This window comes from Globicephala melas, chromosome 6 (assembly GCF_963455315.2).
Source record: "Globicephala melas chromosome 6, mGloMel1.2, whole genome shotgun sequence".
Classification (NCBI taxonomy): Eukaryota; Metazoa; Chordata; class Mammalia; order Artiodactyla; family Delphinidae; genus Globicephala; species Globicephala melas.
The window spans coordinates 112,375,916-112,382,188 of NC_083319.1; the positions used below are offsets into that span (position 1 = coordinate 112,375,916).

The window sequence follows — 6,273 nt, forward strand, 5'->3', positions numbered from 1 at the left end:
TCTCACCTTTAAGATCTTTATTTTCCCCATCTGATTATTAAATATATGCTCACTTAATTTTTTTCAAACAACCCAATAAGTATAAGGAATAAAGTAAAAGCCACTGGGTGTCTCACCCCCAACATTCAGATCCATCCTTATAGATGTTTTCTATGCATGTACATGTAATATGTACAAGGATGGGATCTCATTAGGACAGTATCATAAATACCCTGTATCCATTTTCTATTGCTGTAGAACAGTTTACCAGCATTCCAAGCCCCATCCTTGTAAGGTCATCAGGTCCTTTAAGGAACTAGGAAGTTTATGTCACTGTCATTCTCACCATCCTTGTGTATGTAAACATTTCCATCACAGTTAGTATTTTCCCAGCATATGAATGAGCTGCAGTGTTTGGTCCTGGTGGGAATCAATATGGCTCTTTCAAGTTGACCTAAAATGAACAGTTGTCAGGAAGCACAGAGAGTCCCAGGCAGGATAAACCCAGGGAGGAACACGCCAAGACACAGTAATCAAATTGACAAAAATTAAGGACAAAGAAAAAATATTAAAAGCAACAAGAGAAAAGCAACAAATAACATGCAAGGGAATTCCCATAAGGGTACCAGCTGATTTCTCAACAGAAACTTTGCAGGCCAGAAAAGAGTGGCATGATATCTTTAATGTGATGAAAGGTAAGAACCTACAACCCAGAATACTCTAGCCAGCAGAGTCTCTTATGCAGATTCAATGGAGAAATCAAAAGTTTACAGACAAGCAAAAGCTAAGAGAATTCAGCACCATCATACCAGCTTTGCAACAAATGCTAAAGGAACTTCTCTAGGCAGAAACGAAAAGGCCACAACTAGAAACAAGAAAATGATGAATGGAAAAGCTCACTGGTAAAGGCGAACATACAGCAAACATAGGAAATCATCCACAAACACGTATGATAGCAAAACCACCAATCATGAGAAGAAAAGAGCACAAATGCAGGATATTGGAATGCATTTGAAATTAAAAGACCAGCAACTTAAAACAATCTTGTTTATATACAGACTGCTATATCAAAACCTATGGTAACCTCAAACCAAAAATCTACAATAGATACACACACAAAAACGAAAAAGGAATCCAACCACAGCACTAAACTTAGTCATCGAATCAGAGGAGATGAGAAAAAGAGGAAGGGAAGAAAAATGACCTACAAAAACAAACCTTAAACAATTAATAAAATGGCAATAAGAACATACATATCCATAATTACCTTAAGCATAAACAGAATAAATTCTCCAACCAAAAGTCACTGACTGACTGAATGGAAATGAAAACAAGACCCTTATATACACTGTGTACAAGAGACCCACTTCGGATATAGGGACACACACAGACTGAAAGTGAGACGTTGAAAAAAGGTATTTCATGCAAATGGAAATCAAAAGAAAGCTGCAGTAGCAATTCTCATATCAGACAAAAGAGACTTTAAAATAAAGACTATCACAAGAGATAAAGAAGGACACTACATAATGATCAAGGGATCAATCCAAGAAGAAAATATAACAATTGTAAATATATATGCACCCAACATAGGTGCACCTCAATATATAAGGCAAATAGGAACAGCCATAAAAAGAAAACAGCTGTCATTTGGCATGGTTTCCTTCTGAATTAAATTTAAATATTGACTTGTCCACTTTAGGAAACTGCCCCACCCCCCCCACCCCCCCCACCCCCCGCCCATGTAAGAAAGTCGTTAATGCTTCCCTATTGATCAATGAAACTAAAAGCTGGTTCTTTGAAAAGATAAACAAAATTGACAAACTGTTAGCCAGACTCATGAAGAAAAAAAAGGGAGAGGACTCAAATCAATAAACTTAGAAATAAAAAAGGAGAAGTTACAACTGACACCAGAGAAATACAAAGGACCATAAGAGACTACTACAAGCAACTATACACCAATAAAACGGACAAAGAAACAGACAAATTCTTAGGAAGGTACCAAGCCTGTACCAGGAGGAAATAGAAAATATGAACAGACCAATTACCAGTACTGAAACTGAATCAGAAACTTTAAAGTCCAGGACCAGACGGCCTCACAGGTGAATTCTACCAAACATTTAGAGGAGGGTTAACACCCATTCTCTGAAACTATTCCAGAAAAAAATGCAGGGGAAGGAACACTTACGAACTCATTCTATGGGGCCACCATCACCCTGACACCAAAACCAGATAAAGATATCATTAAAAAAAAAAAAGAAGAAATTTACACGCCAATATCACTTAAGAACATAGATGCAAAATTCCTCAACAAAATACTATCAAATCAACTCCAACAATATATTAAAATGATCATACACCATGATCAAGGGGATTTATCCCAGGGATGCTAGGATTTTTCAATATTCGGAAATCAGTCAATGTGATACGTCACATTAACAAACTGAAGAATAAAAACCATATGATCAGCTCAATAGATGCAGAAAAAGCTTTTCATAAAATTCAACATCGATTTATGATAAAAACTCTTCAGAAAGTGGGCATAGAGGGACCATATCTCAACATAATAAAGCCATATATGACAAACTCACAGCTAACATCATTCTCAACAGTGAAAAGCTGAAAGCATTTCCACTAAGTTCAGAAACAAGACAAGAATGCCCACTCTCACCACTTTTATTCAACATAGTTTTGGAAGTCCTAGCCACACCAACCAGACAGGAAAAAGAAACTAAAGGAATCCAAATTGGAAAAGAAGATGTAAAACTCTCACTGTTTGCAGATGACGTGAAGTATACATAGAAAATCCTAAAGACACCAACAGAAAGCTACTAGAGTTCATTAATGAATTCCATAAATTTGCAGGGTACAAAATTACTTTACAGAAATCTGTTGCATTTCTATACATGAATAAGGAAATATCAGAAGAGAAATTAAAGAAACAATTCCATTAACTACAGCACCAAAAAGAATAAACTACCTAAGAATAAACCTACCTAAGGAGGCAAAGACCTGTGCTCTGAAAACTATAAGATGCTGATAAAAGATATAGAAGACAACACAAACAGATGGAAAGATATACTGTGTTTTGGACTGGAAGAATCTATATTGTTAAGATGACCATACTATGCAAGACAATCTACAGATTCAACACAATACCTATCGAATTACCAATGGCATTTGTCACAGAACTAGAACAAATAATTTTAAAATTTGTATGGAAACACAAAAGACCCCTAAGAGGCAAAGCAATCTTGAGAAATAAGAACAGAGGCAGAGGAATCACGCTACCTGACTTCAGGTTTTACTACAAAGCTACAGTCAAAACAGTATGGTATTGGCACAAAAACAGAAATATAGATCAATGGAACAGGATAGAAAGCCCAGAAATAAACACACAAACTTATGGTCAATTAATCTACGACAAACAAGGCAAGAATATACAATGGAGAAAAGACGGTCTCTTCGGTAAGTGGTGCTTGGAAAACTGGACAGCTACATATAAAAGAATGAAATCAGAACACTCTCTAAACCATAAACAAAAATAAATTGAAAATGGCATACAGACCTAAATGTAATACTGGATACTATTAAACACCTAGAGGAAAACATAGGCAGAACATTCTTTGACATAAACAGCAGCAATATCGTTTTGGATCCTCTCCTAGAGTAATGGAAATAAAAACAAAAATAGACAGGTGGGACCTAATTAAACTTAAAAGATTTTGCAGAGCAAAGGAAACCATGAACAAAACAAAAAGACAACCTACAGAATGGGAGAAAATATTTGCAGAAGATGCTACTGACAAGGGATTAATTTCCAAAATATACAAAGAGCTCATACAGCTTAATATCAACAAAACAAACAAGCCAATCAAAAAATGGACAGAAGACCTAAATAGATACTGCTCCAAAGAAGACCTACAGATGGCCAACAGGCACATGAAAAGATGCTCGACATCGCTAATGATTACAGAGGTGCAAATCAAAACTACAATGAGGTACCATGTCACACCAATAAGAAAGGCCATCATTAAAAAGTCTACAAATAATAAATTTTGGAGAGGGTGTGGAGAAAAATCAACCCTCCTACACTTTGGTGGGAATGTAAACTGGTGCAGCCACTAAGGAGAGCAGTATGGAGGTTACTTTAAACACTAAAATGGAGTTAATATATGGTCATGCAACCCCATTCCTGGGTATATATCTGGAGAAAACTCTAATTCAAATAGACACATGAACCCCAATGTTCATACCAACACTATTTACAATAGTCAAGACATGGAAGCAACCTAGCTATCCCATGACAGATGACTGGATAAAGAAGATGTGGTACCTATTACTCAGTCATAAAAAAAAGAATGAAATAACACCATTTGCAGCAACATGGGGAGACCTAGAGATTATCATATTAAGTGAAGTAAGTCAGACAGAGAAAGACAAATATCATATGATATCACTTATATGCGGTATCTTAAAAAAGAAAAAAAGATACAAATGAACTTATTTACAAAACAGAAACAGACTCACAGACATAGAACACACACTTATGGCTACCAAAGGGGATCCCGAGGGGTGGCGGCAGAGGGAGGGGGAGGATACATTAGGAGTTTGGGATTAAAATGTACACACTACTATATCTAAAATAGATAAACAATAAGGTCCTACTGTATAGCACAGGGAACTATATTTGAAATCTTGTAATAACCTATCATGGAAAAGAATCTGAAAAAGAATAGATACATATGTATAACTGACTCACTTTGTTGTACACTTGAAACTAACAGAACATTGCAAATTAACTATACTGCAATTTAAAAAAAAAAAAAAGATACTTTGGAGTCTTAACCCCTAGTAACCAGAAATGTGACCTTCTTTGAAGATACAGTCCTTACAGAGGTAACCAAGTTAACGTGAGGTGATGAAGGTGAGCCCTCGTCTAATGTGACTGGTGTTCTTATAAAACAGGGAAGTTTGAACACAGACATGCACACAGCAGGGAGACACCACGTGAAGATGAAGATGCAACCAGAAGCCAAGGAACATTAAAAATTACCAGCAAACCACCAGTGTCTAGCCGAGAGGCCTGGAACAGGTTCCTGGTCACAGGTCTCAGGGAGAACCACCCCTGCTGACACCTTCATCCTGCACTTCCAACCTCCAGACCTGTGGCTGGTCTCCACCATCTCTTTAGACGTGTTACAGCCCCCAGCACAGAGGAAGCACTCAACAATTGTTTAGAGGATGACTGGGTCCACAAGCCCTGGCCCTTTCATACATTCTGTCCCCAGGAGTCCTAAGCCAAGTCTTTAAAAGGTAGCCTGAGCTGTGACCTTGCTCACTCACCCCACACCCGGGAAACAACTCCTTCTGCGGTTGCTCCTGACAATTTCAAAGTCTGGTCTGTTGGATTTCTCTGGCAATCAACTATCTCTTCAGTTTTCAGCTTCTGTCAGGTAAGCTGTCCCCAATTCAGCCCTTGCCTACCCTTTCCCACCACTGTGGTCATCCTCTGCCTGCATTTTCTAAGCACAACCCTCAGGTCCCCTGCGTTCCAGTAGCCGCCCTGATGGGCCACTTCTCTGCCTCCCTACCTGACCTAAATCATCACCACCTCATAATGAATCAGCACCCTCAGCCTCTCACCTGTCCAACTCCAGCAGCCAAGTAGAAAATTCAGCAAACCCATGAAGCTTGAGAGCCTGCACCTTATGATGAGCTGGCCTGAAATCTCTTTAGTTTTTGATCCTTTAGTTTTATTGCTATTGATTGGAAATATGGGCGGATATTAGTTCCGTACTTAAAAAAAAAAAGTCTCTATGTAATAAATATTATAAGCAGCACAGACCTGAGAACACGAAAGACCTTTCACAAACAGGTTCCTACAACCAAAGGGAAGAAGTTTAAGTTTGTGTATCCAAGGTATCTAAGTATCCAAGGGAACCACACTAAGGGGGTGGGAGGGGAATCCTGAATCTCCAGTAACAACAAAATCTCCACTTTTATTTAATAATTAACTATGGTTTATAATTTAGAGGTTAGTTAGAGCTTCTTGAGCTAATTTCTAGAAAAATGCAGAGGCAACACTTCTTTAAATAGGTAACCTCACAAAGACCCTTAATTGCCTGCATGAATGAACTAAGGACATAATCTGCCTTAAACGTTGCCAGTTTCTCCAGCAAAAACCATTAGGAAACTGAGTCCTTAGTTTTGCTAAGAACGTTGTTACTAGTCATAATAATAGCTAACAGTTACTGAAGGCTTTTGTAAGATCAAGTCACTGTGCTGAGGAGTGTC

At 37.9% G+C, this 6,273-nt stretch overlaps 1 long non-coding RNA gene across 4 annotated transcripts in view; it reads right to left on the reverse strand.

The window, feature by feature from the left end:
- Positions 1-6,273, reverse strand: part of LOC138842731 (uncharacterized) — a 554,863-nt gene that overhangs the window by 483,891 nt on the left and 64,699 nt on the right. The window lies entirely within an intron of this gene.